We start from the raw sequence: 13,181 nt of genomic DNA, 5'->3' as shown, positions 1-13,181 counted from the left end.
TATACGGAGAATTAGAGCTACCTGCTACCTTAACTCTACTTCAGAGCTACCTTAAATTCGGAGAACTGCTTAAATTGGTTACCTATCGCGTGAATCGATTCCCTAAAATTTTAGAACAATATTCATTAAATAAGTTCATTAAATAAACCAGATATTTTGCAGATAGTTATTTTTTCGTAAGTAAGTTTTGTTGAGTTGAAGTTTTGTAGTTTTGAGATTTTTCCACGTAAATTCGGTTAAGGACCAGGATATCACCGTGGAATATTTGGCCAAGATAATCGCCTACCCAGTGTTTCCTGTAACCCTTTTGGTTTGTCGATAGAGTGAGCACATAGGTCGAGTTGAAATACTTGCGCTCCCGTGAGCGAGAGTGTTAGGACTTTCAGTTGGAAGGCCGTGGAGACGATTGCCCAGTCGTCGAAACGAATCGCCATTGGGATTTTAGTTTAGTTAAGTTTGCGTTTGAGTTTTCGTTGGTAAAGTCCTAATTCCTCTCCGGAGAGCCCTCTGTAGATCAGCTACCTTATTCCGGACGTAGATGGAGCGAAGACCCGCTCAGCCATCTCAATTTCGCGTTGAGTTCAACTCATTATAGTTTTGTTCAGTTGAAATAATTGGAATCAATTATATAAAAATTCAAATTTAAACCTTTAAATATTTCACGCTCAATTACCCCGGGAATCGATAGTTCGCGTCTCAGGCACTCGAGTCAGCACCGTACGGGACTAGTCTCCCCCAGACTCCCCACAACTATGCAACAGGCCCGAGCGGACACACGCGATAGTCGCCAGTACAGTACCCACCCGGACGACCAAGAGTGAGGTACGAGTCGAGTTAGCTCCCTGAACAAGTTCTCTTTCGAGGTAATTATCGAGGCCCCGTGATCCAAGTCCAGTCGAAATCCATGCTCCAGACGATGGTAATTACTCGTGTACTTATTTAGAAGTGATTAAAAGTGAAATAGTGCGGTTTTTCGGTAAAGCAGTTGGACCACGCGGAATGGCGTCGCTACCTCTCGGAATGACGCCAACACCGATACTCATGTTTTGAAGGGTAGAAAACCCTTCAAACAAACCCAAATGCTCCCTGGAAGCTACCTGAAATTATTTGAATGATAATTACACTACCTGAATAAATCCAAATAGTAATAATGCTATCTACCGGAACTTTTGGGCTAAATTTCATGCTTTATGCGTCTCGCTACGGTGCAACTCGCTACCTGCTTCATTACTACCCTTTTGCTTGCTACCGTTTCTTGCTATCTTTACGTAATTATTCTAAGCTACCTATTTCTTTATATTTCTCAAACTCAAACGAGTTTTGGGAGAAAAATTAGGCTACCCGAATTTCTCTTAAGCTACCTTTTACGCGTTTTAATGCTCTCTAGTCTTCGTTGAGTTTTGGATTCCGGTTGGGCATGGGGACGCTATCTTTTAGTTATCTTTACTTTTATGGTTGGAATCCAGAACAATAAGATTATCTAAGCTCTCTTGCGTTCATGAATAAGCTACCTATTATCGTAGAAATCATTTGAGACCGTAAGCTACCTATTTTCATGGAGAAAACCTCCATTTCCGGGTTAGAATTGCTCCCTTCCGGTAAATCAGCCACGTGGCTGATTCAAGCTCCCTAGCTCATTTTGCTACCTTTTCGGTGGATGAGATCCCCAAGTTTTGATGCGTTACAAATGGCGTAAGAATTAAGAAAGCCATTACAATGACGCTCCAGAATTTGAAATTCGATTGATTACCGTCGAAAATAAGAAAAATTGGTACATTCTCGTGAGCTCTCTTTATTCCGCGTAGATACCTTATCCGTTGTCTCTCGCACGTATGCTACCTTCCTATAGTCTCTCTCTCTCTCTCTCTCTCTCGGATTCGTGTTCCCCTCGTGGACAATACCTTTGCTTCTCTCTATCAGCTTTGGATTGGGATCGCTTTGTTTTTCACACTTAAAATTTTTATTCGCATCTTTCAAGTCTTTTGGGAGTTTAATGGATCATTTCAGAGTATTTAAAAGTATTTTGAGTCAAATTGATGTAATTTTGTGTTTGTACGAATTTACAATTTGTAACGAACATGTGGGGATGTTCGTTAGGAACACTAAGAACGATCTGTAAACAGCGAGACTCCTACAACGTTGAATTAAAATCCGTGAGTAAGAATCCAAGAGCGAGAGAGTGAGAGCTCCTTATCCACTTCCGAGTGGCTTATTTTCGGTTAAAGTTATCGGTTCCGTTTATTAGTAAGGACTAGTAATTACGCGTCTTTGAGGGCCCAGAAAAATTATCGTGAAGAAGGGCCAACATTATAGAGTCATCCGGTTCTTTTTATGGGGTTCACCCTATTGTTAATCTTGCGGGTAATCGAATAGGTCCGGCTGAAATGCCGGCGCTCCAATTTCGTTGGATTTTCAGGGGTTAATTGGTTACGTTTATGTTTTGGGTGGAAGATCGTTCGGAGCGAGTGCAACCATCGTCTCCAACGAATTGCCAGGTTGCCTTTGGGTTTTTGATGAGAGAAACGAGTTGAGCAGAAATTAGTACTAAAGTTATAACAAGTGCCGGTAACTAGTCTTTTAACCCCGAAAATCCCGGAGATCCGATCCGTGGGAAGCGCCAAAGACCCTTCGTAATTATCCGAACGATAATCAGTTCGGCCTAGTCTCGCGTAACAATTAATAAAAAGGAACTAGTTTTGTGTTAAGTAATTAGAGAAGAGTAAGTGAGATTTGAATAATCGCGCCAGGTCGTGACAGTCGCGATTACTTGTCATTAGATTCGCACCTTCGAGGGGCGTGTCCGCACCAATCAAAATTCGGNTATATATTTTTTTTTTTTGAGAGAATTGAAATGTCTTTTTTTGAAAAATTGGTGATTGACTAATTTCAATAGTGAAACAAATAAGGACAATACCGATTTCTTCTTTTTTTTTGTAGTTTTGGCCACCCAATACCCGTCTCCACCTGAAATCCACCCCTCTCTCCACAACCTAGCACACTGAGCGAACCCAGGACCGTTACCTTTCCCCAGAAATCTAGTTTTCTCCCTTCTTGTGTAAAGTTTTGAGGTTTTGGAATCAATTAGAATTGGTTTTGCAGAATCATCCGGTTTGGTAATTCCGGCTAAAAATTACCTGGCGCCTATAGATTTTTGTATTTTTGAGTTTGACTAGATGAAGGGGAAGAAGGGCGAAGGTAATAGGCATTTTTAACCCCCATACGGAAATGTCACGTTACAATAGTAAATCAGTGCAATTGGGCAAGTGGTAGTTGGAGNATTTTGTATTAATATCGGCAATAGCGAAACAGGTCAGTACAATTATGTTTATTATTCAATATCGACCTTACCTATCACGTTTAGAATTTAAGACATTGGTTTATTGGTTTCTCGATCGACGATTGGCGNTAGATGAAGGGGAAGAAGGGCGAAGGTAATAGGAATTTTTAACCCCCATATGAAAATGTCACGTTACAAATTTTGTATTAATATCGGCAATAGCGAAACAGGTCAGTACAATTATGTTTATTATTCAATATCGACCTTACCTATCACGTTTAGAATTTAAGACATTGGTTTATTGGTTTCTCGATCGACGATTGGCGTTGTTAATTGATGTTCTCGTCCACGAATCCACCCCTCTCTCCACGATCCGCACACTGAGCAGCCGAGTAAATCCCGTACCCTTGTAATCCACATTTCTACGTATGGTTTGCGACATGTTTCTTGTCGTTATGGGATTTTTGGGGATAATCAGTATTTAGTTTTAAGAAAATACGGTTCCGTTTGCGGTTTGTCGATTCCGCGTTGCTAAAAGTCGGCTGGCGCCCTAAATACACGAAGTAAGGATTGGATGAGCTGGTGATTGTTCCCGGAGTTCAGTTTTAGCGTTAGGGTTTTTGGCGTTTCAGACTTGTCGGATTACGAGAACTAAGGTAATGAGTTGGCCGTGTTTGGATAATCGAGACTTCTGGGTCAGGGTTTATTGAGTATTTGTTGAGGCCAAAGAAAAATCATTACAATTGGTAATTATAAAAAAAAACTATTTTCTTCTTACACACCAGACTTGTTTGAGAAGATATTTATTTTTTTCTCAATGTATGACATTTACCTGTGTGGATGTTGACTCTCCGTCTGCAGAGTCAACGGTGGTGAGGTCAAGTTGCACATTGTCTTTAGGTGGAAGGGGGCATCTCGTTCTGAAATACATATAATATAGAAGAATTACGTATGCATTCCTTCGTAGATGGCTTTAATTTTCATTCTTAGAAGGAAAAGAAGTCATATCAAGTCCAAATGACTTACCTGTGCCCCATTAACCTGTCCTTTGCACCGCTACCCTAGACTTGACCACATAGCAAACATCTAGCATGATTACCTGGGAGTTTCTCAAAATGTCCTTCTCCCCAGAAATCATGTACTGGCCTACCTGATGGCATGAATCATGTATTTTGTCGAAATAATTATAACTAAATCAAATTATAACAAAAATCAAAACAAAGTCGCCAGATGCCTAACTTACGCGGCAAAATACATAGTTGCTGTCGGCAACGTAAGATGGCGCCACACGCGGTATAAAAAGAGTATAAAACTGCAGTGGTAATTTAACTCTTTTTATACAAGTAAAAAATTAGGTAAAATACCGGAGGTATTATACTGCCCAACCCTGGTGTCAGCATTCGCTACGGGCCCAAATCTACATGATGTAGCATATCGGTCTGACGGTGTCGGTCTTATAGGTATTATTGAAATTTAGCACCCACATATCATTATTTCCAATACCAATTGTTGCTAAACGATGACGCTATAAGGCCTAAAAAACTTCTGGTATGAAATCAGAGATTATAGGGGAGATTGCCAGCGCTTATGGAGAAGCTTCAACCGTAAAATTTCATAGCGGTGGTGCATGAACTAATTTTGCGGCCGTACCTGTGAGTAAGGCAGGGTAAGGTATGATAGAGGGAGGTATTGGAAACGTTTGATCTCGCCGACACGAAAACAGGGGACAATACCGCTGACTGCCGCGCGCGGTGCTCGCACCCTCTCTCCTCCTTATGCGCCTTGTCTCCCCACCACTCGACGATTTCTCAGCGTCCAGAGTTCAAATCCCCGTCTGAACAATGCTCTTTTTTTTCCATTAAAAATAATTGACAATATTTTAAAAGACAGTACGAAATATGAAATATGAGAATCAAATCAAAAAAATGGGGAATAGAATGGAAATTAAATGTTATGAGTTGGTTTAAAAAAGTTGGTTTAAATTGTGACTCAGAATTTGTGAGAATAAAATGAGGGTCAACAAAAGACAAGATAACTAGTAGGTAGAAATCAGTGTGGCCCATTGGGACCGCACAAAAACTTCCCGATTCGTTTTTAAGCTGATGAGCTGATTTTTTGAGTCGATTTTGCAATAACATTTATCATATTTATGTTCAGTGATACCAAAAACATAGGCTCCAATGAAAAACTTATCAAGAAAAGAAAAAAAATTCAAATTTTGAATAAAACGAAGAAACCGCTGAACCATTTTTAGCAAAAATCTAATCAACTCTAAGTTACAGAAATACGCTTCGATTCAGACCTCGATGACCTTGATCGCATCGATCGTTCGTGAGAAATCGTGGACGAAAATTTTGATACACACATACCCACCCACGCACACACACACACACACAACACAAACACATACACATATACATACACACTCCTCCTACGAACTGCAGGACCTTGTCGACGGTAGAGGGGCTTAAGAGATGTACCCAAACCAAGAAGCAGTTCAAACCGAGGTCTGTCCTTCTCAGGATATCTTGGGAGAGAAGCCCAACTCTAAAAGAGGCGTGCAGGGTGGGCTCCCTACAACAGCCTCCCCCCAATGTCAAGGTGTTCACCGTGCCGAGCTCTAGAAGGCACCAGGGGTAGTTGGCGTCGCAAACGGTGGTCCCTGGGGCACCAGGTCCCATCCCAGGTGTATTAAGTGGCCTTACTCCTACACCCGGGGCTCTGTCAGGAGTGGATTGTTATACTTCCCTAGGTACTCGTGGGAACATGATGGATATTAAAGTAAACACACAAAACAAAGATAAACAGCAGGACAACGTGGCTTAAAAAACTGGGCCAAGTGACGAGGTCATTGAAGAAGATGTGGGATAGGCATGAACAACTCTGTAACGAGATTTTCTCGTTACGGGTTGAAATCCCCTTAAATAAAAAAGAGAACTGTTGAACTTATCATAAGAGAGACAGGAAGTGACATCTAGAGGCGGCTGAAACAGCCGCGACTGGATGAGAAGAGCCACAAACCAATGAAAGACCTAAGGCATAGCGGTTATGTGTNTAGACTATCGCCGTATTAGAATTCGCCCAGCATGTGCTAGGGGAAATGGGGCCGACGTACAGGCCGTCCAACTGGGCGATTCTATAGGCTATGTCGGAGTAGGCTAGGGACCAACGGCCAGGTGAAAGGACTGGCACCTCCGTGATCCCGTCGGGTTGATTGGTGGGGATAGGGTAACGGAATGAGCTATCGTCGCCGAGATATCCAGATTGGGAGGCAAGGCCCTAGTAAGATTCCGAGTTAGTCGCACGCGAGCGCTTGAACCGAGAGGTTGAAATAATCTCTCGGTGTGCTGGAAGTGGTGGATGGCTGAAGAAGCCATGGTAAGGAGTTTACTCAGCGTAGCCTGGTGCATAACTGTGGCGGCGAATATAGGGGGATGCCCCTGCATCCCCCGCGCGTAAATCTGAGTTATTTCGGAACGCGAGGTGACGACTTCGTCGTGTTCGGCGTCATCTAGTCTCGGCGGAACGATTCGAGGCGTATGGGCCCGTGGGCCTGGAGTCGAGAAATCCTCCTGTCGGTCCGACCATACGCCGACGGTCTAGTACTACCCGGAGGCAGTGACGCGCGATGACCAAAGCGGTAACTGGTGGTGGAGAGAGTGGGTGGTCGTAGCGTGGGTAACGTAGTTCCACCCTGGTCAGATCAGCCTCTCCACGTCCCAGGCTCTGAGGAGTCCCGGCTGAATCGCAAATAGTTCGGAAACTCTCCCGAGTAGAAATACTCGGAGAGAGGAAGCATGCCGGAGGAGTCGAGAGACCCTCCAGAGGAAAGATGAATCCCATTCATTAGGGAACTTATGCCGCGAGGCATAATCCTCGGCTTACAAAGGCCGTGGAATGTGACGGTAATACTCCTGGTGGACCCGCCCACTCTACCGTATCACGCTGATGTTAGCTAGGCAACCCATTGTCCAGCCCAAAAAGTCCTCTGAGTGGACGAGTTTGCCTCAGAGGCCGGTTTTCTTCGAACCTCCCGTGAAGGTTCGGCTGGCGCCCGACTATTGAGCGATAGAGACGGCAAAAAAAGTAGTTTGGATTTTTCCTGGGTGAACAACCCGGGAAAATATCCTTACAAAATGGCGCCGCCGTGGGGCCACACCAATGGAGTAGAAAAGAAAACCCTAAAAAATGGGTAAGTGAAAATTATCGCATTGATAATACGAGGAGAATCGAGAAAATCGATTCCCCTCGAAGNTAAAAAATGGGTAAGTGAAAATTATCGCATTGATAATACGAGGAGAATCGAGAAAATTGATTCCCCTCGAAGGTAACGAATTTTATTTATTCCTTGAAAAGGGAAAAATAGAATTCGAAATGCACGACATTTTTGTTGTGGGGAGATTTTCTCAGAAACTCGATGTTCGGTCTCCTCGACACCCGGGGGAGATGACCTTGAGAGGACAAGTTTGTTTTCCCCGACGAAAATTCGAAGGTATCGATTTTTTTCGCTTGGGAAGGGTTATTCCGGCTGCTTTGAGTACCGTTTCCCCTCGTCACCCGGAGGGGGATGGTCTCAGGTGCGGGGCATTTCCTTTCCTCGACCGAAAGATCAAAGAAAGTGAGTAAAAGAACAGAAAATTCTGCAAAATTGAATTTTTCTATCGTAAAATGGGCCAAAAATGCTGAAAGAAGCATTTACCGACGCCCGGTAAAGAAAACTATTCTGGAAAGAATAGCATTACCGACTGCAGGTGTCGGAGGTACGGTTTCCGCCCGCGAGAGTGAGCCACGTGACGGACAAGTCGCGCGGAAAAATGAAATTGACACCTCTGATTGATATCAATCAAGGGTGTTCAAAAGGACCGCCTAAATACGCAAATTTAGGTCGAAGTTCAGGTCACTAGGGAGGACCACCGGTGGCGATTAATTTAATCGATACGCGCTCTCATTCCCCCACCCCCAACACCTGTGGAATTGGGGGAAATGACCACGGGAAGCGTCCTTTTTTGTCTTGACCACGACAGTGACAGGACGCGAAAATTTTTCAACGCTCCCTAAAGTGACAGTGCGCACGTGGTGAATAACCCCGTGCGACGGATAAGACTCTTAATGAGTTAGTGCAGAAGGTGGTGAAGACCGCCGAGGAAGCACAAGCAGGTAGGTCGGGCTCCCAGGAGCCCGAGGAAAGCACCCAGGGCGAAATAACCCTGGAGGAAAGTGTCGGGGGATTGACTGGATGAGGTCAATCCCCTCATTGAACTAACCTCTCTATCGATTACAGAGAGAGAACTCACGACTGAGGAGCTGGCCGAAATGGCTTTACTGCTCGGGGAAGAAGAAGACGAGCCCCCATCGCCCGTCTTCGAGCCGTTGGAGAGGATGGAGGTACACCCCATGGAGGTGGAGGTGTCTACTACGGCACCTTCTCCCCAGGTGAATGAGACTCGGGCGGAAAATCCCGAAGGAAGTGCAGCTCCTAAGGCAATGCCGGAGGAGGAGCTGGTAAGGAGTTTGGTGGCGACGTCGTCGGCAAACCCTGGGTTGCTGGCGGCTGTGTTTGCGCAGCTGCCACCTGTCAACCTGGGGCCCTCAACGTCAGCGATGCCGCCACCCGCACCGATGGGGAGGGCGGACAGAACGGCCGGACCCTGGGAAAGGCAGACGGGGCGAAAAACCCTCGTCAAACGTCCCCCCAGGAGACCAGAGACCCCCCTTCCGAAGCCCGAGGCCGAGGAGCAGAGCTCCAAAGCTAAGGGAAAAGGGAAAAAGGGAGCGGCCAAAAAGAAGGTGGGACCGAAAGGCCACACCGAGCAGGGCACCGGGGCTGTGATGAGGCGCACCTATGCCGAAGTCCTGCACGGGAAGAGGACGGAGAGCTCAGGGCTCAGCCGCAGCGCTGGAGCCCGAGGCCAAAGAGGCGACCTCCGAGGCCAAGGGCAAACTCCCTTTGACAGGCAAGAGGAAGGGGAAGAGCTTAGGGGCGCAAAACCCTGAGGGCAAGGACCCCGAAGCGGAGGCACGGAGAATCCACCTCCAAATACTCCAGCACGGGGGGGAAGGACCCACAGAGGCGGTTGGGGCAAAAATCCCCAAGCGTATGGCCTCTGAAGACGAGAAGATGGATACATCCTTCCCTCTCGTCGACGACGAGATCCCCAGGCAGGAGGAGAAGAGGAGGAGACTCCCGCAATCCCTCATTCCAGCACGCCTGTGCTGGAACTGCCGGAAACCGGGGCATAAGGGCAGAGACTACCCGGAGGCACGAAGGCCCCACTGCCGAAAGTGCGGCATCCCATGCAGCGAGGAATTTTGTGCCTCCTGCACCAAGAAGTGGGAAGCCATGGGCCCATGGGTGCCTGAATTCGGTCAGAATGTGCCTCGGGACACCCTAAGGCTGCTGAGGAAGGCCCTTCCAGAGGGGGCCGTGTTATGTGGCTCAAGGAGAGCACGGGAAAGGACCTCGGTTCATTCCCCTGCAACCGAGGAAGCCGACAAAACCGGGAAAGATCGCCCGGACGGAGCGGAGGGCGAGAGAAAGGGTTGAAAAGCTCGCTCAAGCTCAGGCGATCGAGGAGGATGAACTCCCAAAGGCTGAGGAAAGCGAGAGCGAGGACTCCGCCTGAAAAGGCGGGAGGAGGAGCTCGGCAACCAAAGTTTTGGACAGGGGAGGGCACTTTCATTCTGCTCCCCGCCCATTTCTCTCTTTTGGGAGAGAGGCCTGGTCCGAAATGACCAGGAGGCCGGTACAGACTCATTTATGGGTGGCATGAACGCCGAAATTCACTTCCGAGTGAATAGAAGGCGAAGGAAAGGGGCGAAAGCCCCAAAACAAATAACTATTCACATGTGCATGCAAATCGGGTAGTAGGCGCCATCTAGCGCCTCCCCGATAAAAGTAACAACTGTCGGTAACCCACCACAGTTGAATGGCAGTCGGTAAGGTAGGAATCTTTCTTGTCGACTGGTGGAAATGGTACCGGTTGGGGAGCAATGCCACTAGATGGCGCCAACTCAGTCGAAAAACACTGAAAATGCCGAGAAAGGTTCTTTTAGTTGGGAAAACACCCCCCCAGTACCGCCAAAGGCGGGAAATGGAGTATTTTTCAAATACAGAAAGGGGAAAAGCCCAATAAAAGAGTGAGGAAGAGGGAAAAGTGCCTGCAAAGACATGAAATACCTCCAGAAATGTCCGTAAACGTCCGAAATGGCGGGAAAAGATCGGGACAAAATAGATAATCGCCCAGAACTAGTGAGTTTTCGTTCAGAAATACTCACTAGATGATCCTGGGGATTTATAGGGGCTTTGACTGGATAAGTAAAATTCCCCAAAGAGCCTCCCAAGTAGCCGCTGACCCAATTAAGGGGGTGCCACATACTCGGAGAGGGAACAAGGAGGGAGGACCCCCCACTTTGTACGGCAGGGTATGAAAGAAGCTGCAGAGCTCCCAGAAAATTCTTTTCTGTCGTAAAGGCAGAGGTTGAATAAGCCTCCTGACTTTACGGAAGAATCCCTGGGCTAGAAATTGCGCCAAAGAAGGATTTACTGAATAAGCAAATGGAAGGGGGAGGGGAGGAGAAAACCCCTGAGACCCCGGTGGAACCGAAAGGTTCAGAGATGGATCCCGAAAAGGGAGCCAAAAAGAAAACGAAGAGGAATCGCACTGGAGAAGTGACGACCTCGGGAAGTATTGGTGGAGAATCAGAGGCTGAAAAAGTCTCGAGATCAAAACCAGAGAAAAAGGGGCCGCTCTCGGAGGAGGAGAGGGTTAAAGGCCGATCAGTCCGCGGGCGGCGGATTGGAGCCTTCCTTTGCCGAAAGAAAGGCCACGCCAAGAGGCCGAAAGGTCCTCAGAGGACCTAGCCTCTCGAATGGCAATACTGAAAATCTTCGCTGAAAAAGCGAAGAGGCTGGAAGAGCAGATCGTGACTTCAGGACTGATGGGAGCTGCAGCCCCTCTCCGCAGAGGGCAAGGGAGATCGAAAGGCAGCAAAACCACTAGCCGAAATGCTAGTGAAGCTACGACTCCGACGGAAAGAATTCCGGGCGTGACGGTAACAAACGCCACGCCAACGGCTGAGGAAATACTTGCTCAGGTGCAGAAACTGAGCAGGGAAGTGAGGGGACAATTGGGGCCAGCAATGGCCAACCCTCAACAGAAGATCCGAGAACCAGAGCCTGAGGTTCTGAGGCAGTCTCCCACAAATCCTCCAGGGCGAACAGCCCTAGGAAATGATTATGGTGGAAATGAAAGATACGCACGCCGCAGAGAGCGTCGTAGGCAAGCCTCCGAGTCAAGCACTACGGAGAGCGATTTTTACGGCCGCGAGGATCGTAAAAATCGTTATGAAAGCTCTGGCAAAGCCCTGGATTATTTAACCAGGTGGGGCATATCGTTCTCTGGGCAACCAGATGAAGACGTGGAGGATTTTATCTCCGCGATTGACGATGCGAGAGACGCAATCCGAGTTAGGGAAAGCGATCTCGTGAAGATCCTGAAAGGGGTCCTCAAGGGGAACGTCCTCAGGTGGTATCGCCACGTGGAGGTTTTCTCTTGGCAAGACGCGTGCCACGCCCTCCGTGAAAGATTCAGAATGGCATCCTGGTATAGACGATTTATACCAGAGTTTGCAACCATAGCTCAACCGCTGACACTTCTGACCAAGAAGAATCAGCCGTGGTTATGGAGAGAAGAACAGCAAGACGCCTTCGAAGCGCTGAAAAAGCACTTAACGTCGGCTCGAACCCTTGCTTGTCCCGATTTTTCACTGCCGTTTACCCTGGAAACGGATGCGAGCAGTGTGGGACTTGGTGCTGAACTCACGCAAGTACAGGATGGGTAAGAGCGAGTTATAGCTTACGCTAGTCGCTCATTAACGGGCCCTGAAACAAAATACACAGTGACCGAGCAGGAATGTTTAGCAGTTGTGTGGGCAATTATGAAGTTCCGCTGTTACCTGGAGGGCTACCCCTTCACAATAATAACGGACCATAGCGCCTTAATGTGGCTTCATAATATGAAAGACCCGCCCGGAAGGCTAAGGAGATGGAACCTCCGGTTGTTTGAGTATGATTACAAAATCATACACCGGAAATGCGCGCTTCACCATGTGGCTGACGCCTTGTCACGCGCACCGGAAGGAGCGACGGAGTTGCTCTCGATGGCGGCAGATACGGAAGATAAATGGTATCTCCAGCGCTGTCGAGACGTAGAGAGAATCCCGGAAAAATATCCTACGTGGAAAATTTCCGAAGAATTGTTGTACCACCTGAGGCCGAAAACAATTACCTCAGTGGACAATCAAGACTTGGACGAGTGGAAATTAGTTCTCCCTCGTGAAATGAGACGTGCCGCTCTACGTGAATGCCACGATTTGCCGCAGGCAGGACACCAAGTTGTTGATAAGACCTGCCAACGCTTGGCCAATCAATATTATTGGCCAGCGATGTTTGAGGACGTGATGACGTACGTAAGTGCGTGTCACGAATGTCAGCGCTGCAAAGTGCAACAGCAAGCCCCGATAGGCCAGATGGGACCTCGCGCAATCGAGAAACCCTGGTCGAGAGTATCGGCGGATATTATGGGTCCCTTTACGCGTAGTAAAGCAGTACACCAGTATATCCTAGTTATCCAAGACTTCTTTACGAAGTGGATAGAAGTGCGACCGTTGCGCAAAGCAACCGGCGCGATGATATGGAAAGCATTGGAGGAAACCATTATTTATTGATGGGGAGCTCCACGAGAATTGCTGACCGATAATGGGACCGAGTTCGTAAATGAGGACTTGAGAGAGTTGGCTGCTTCAACTAATATGAAGCACCAAACAACGCCGCCGTATCACCCGCAAGCGAACCCCACTGAAAGAGTGAACCGTTCGCTAAAAGCTATGATACGAGCGTACGTGG

The sequence above is a fragment of the Diachasma alloeum genome, unplaced genomic scaffold, assembly GCF_001412515.2.
Source record: "Diachasma alloeum isolate Michigan unplaced genomic scaffold, Dall2.0 Dall_scaffold_00324, whole genome shotgun sequence".
Lineage (NCBI taxonomy): Eukaryota > Metazoa > Arthropoda > Insecta > Hymenoptera > Braconidae > Diachasma > Diachasma alloeum.
Note: the sequence above shows the minus strand (reverse complement) of the source record.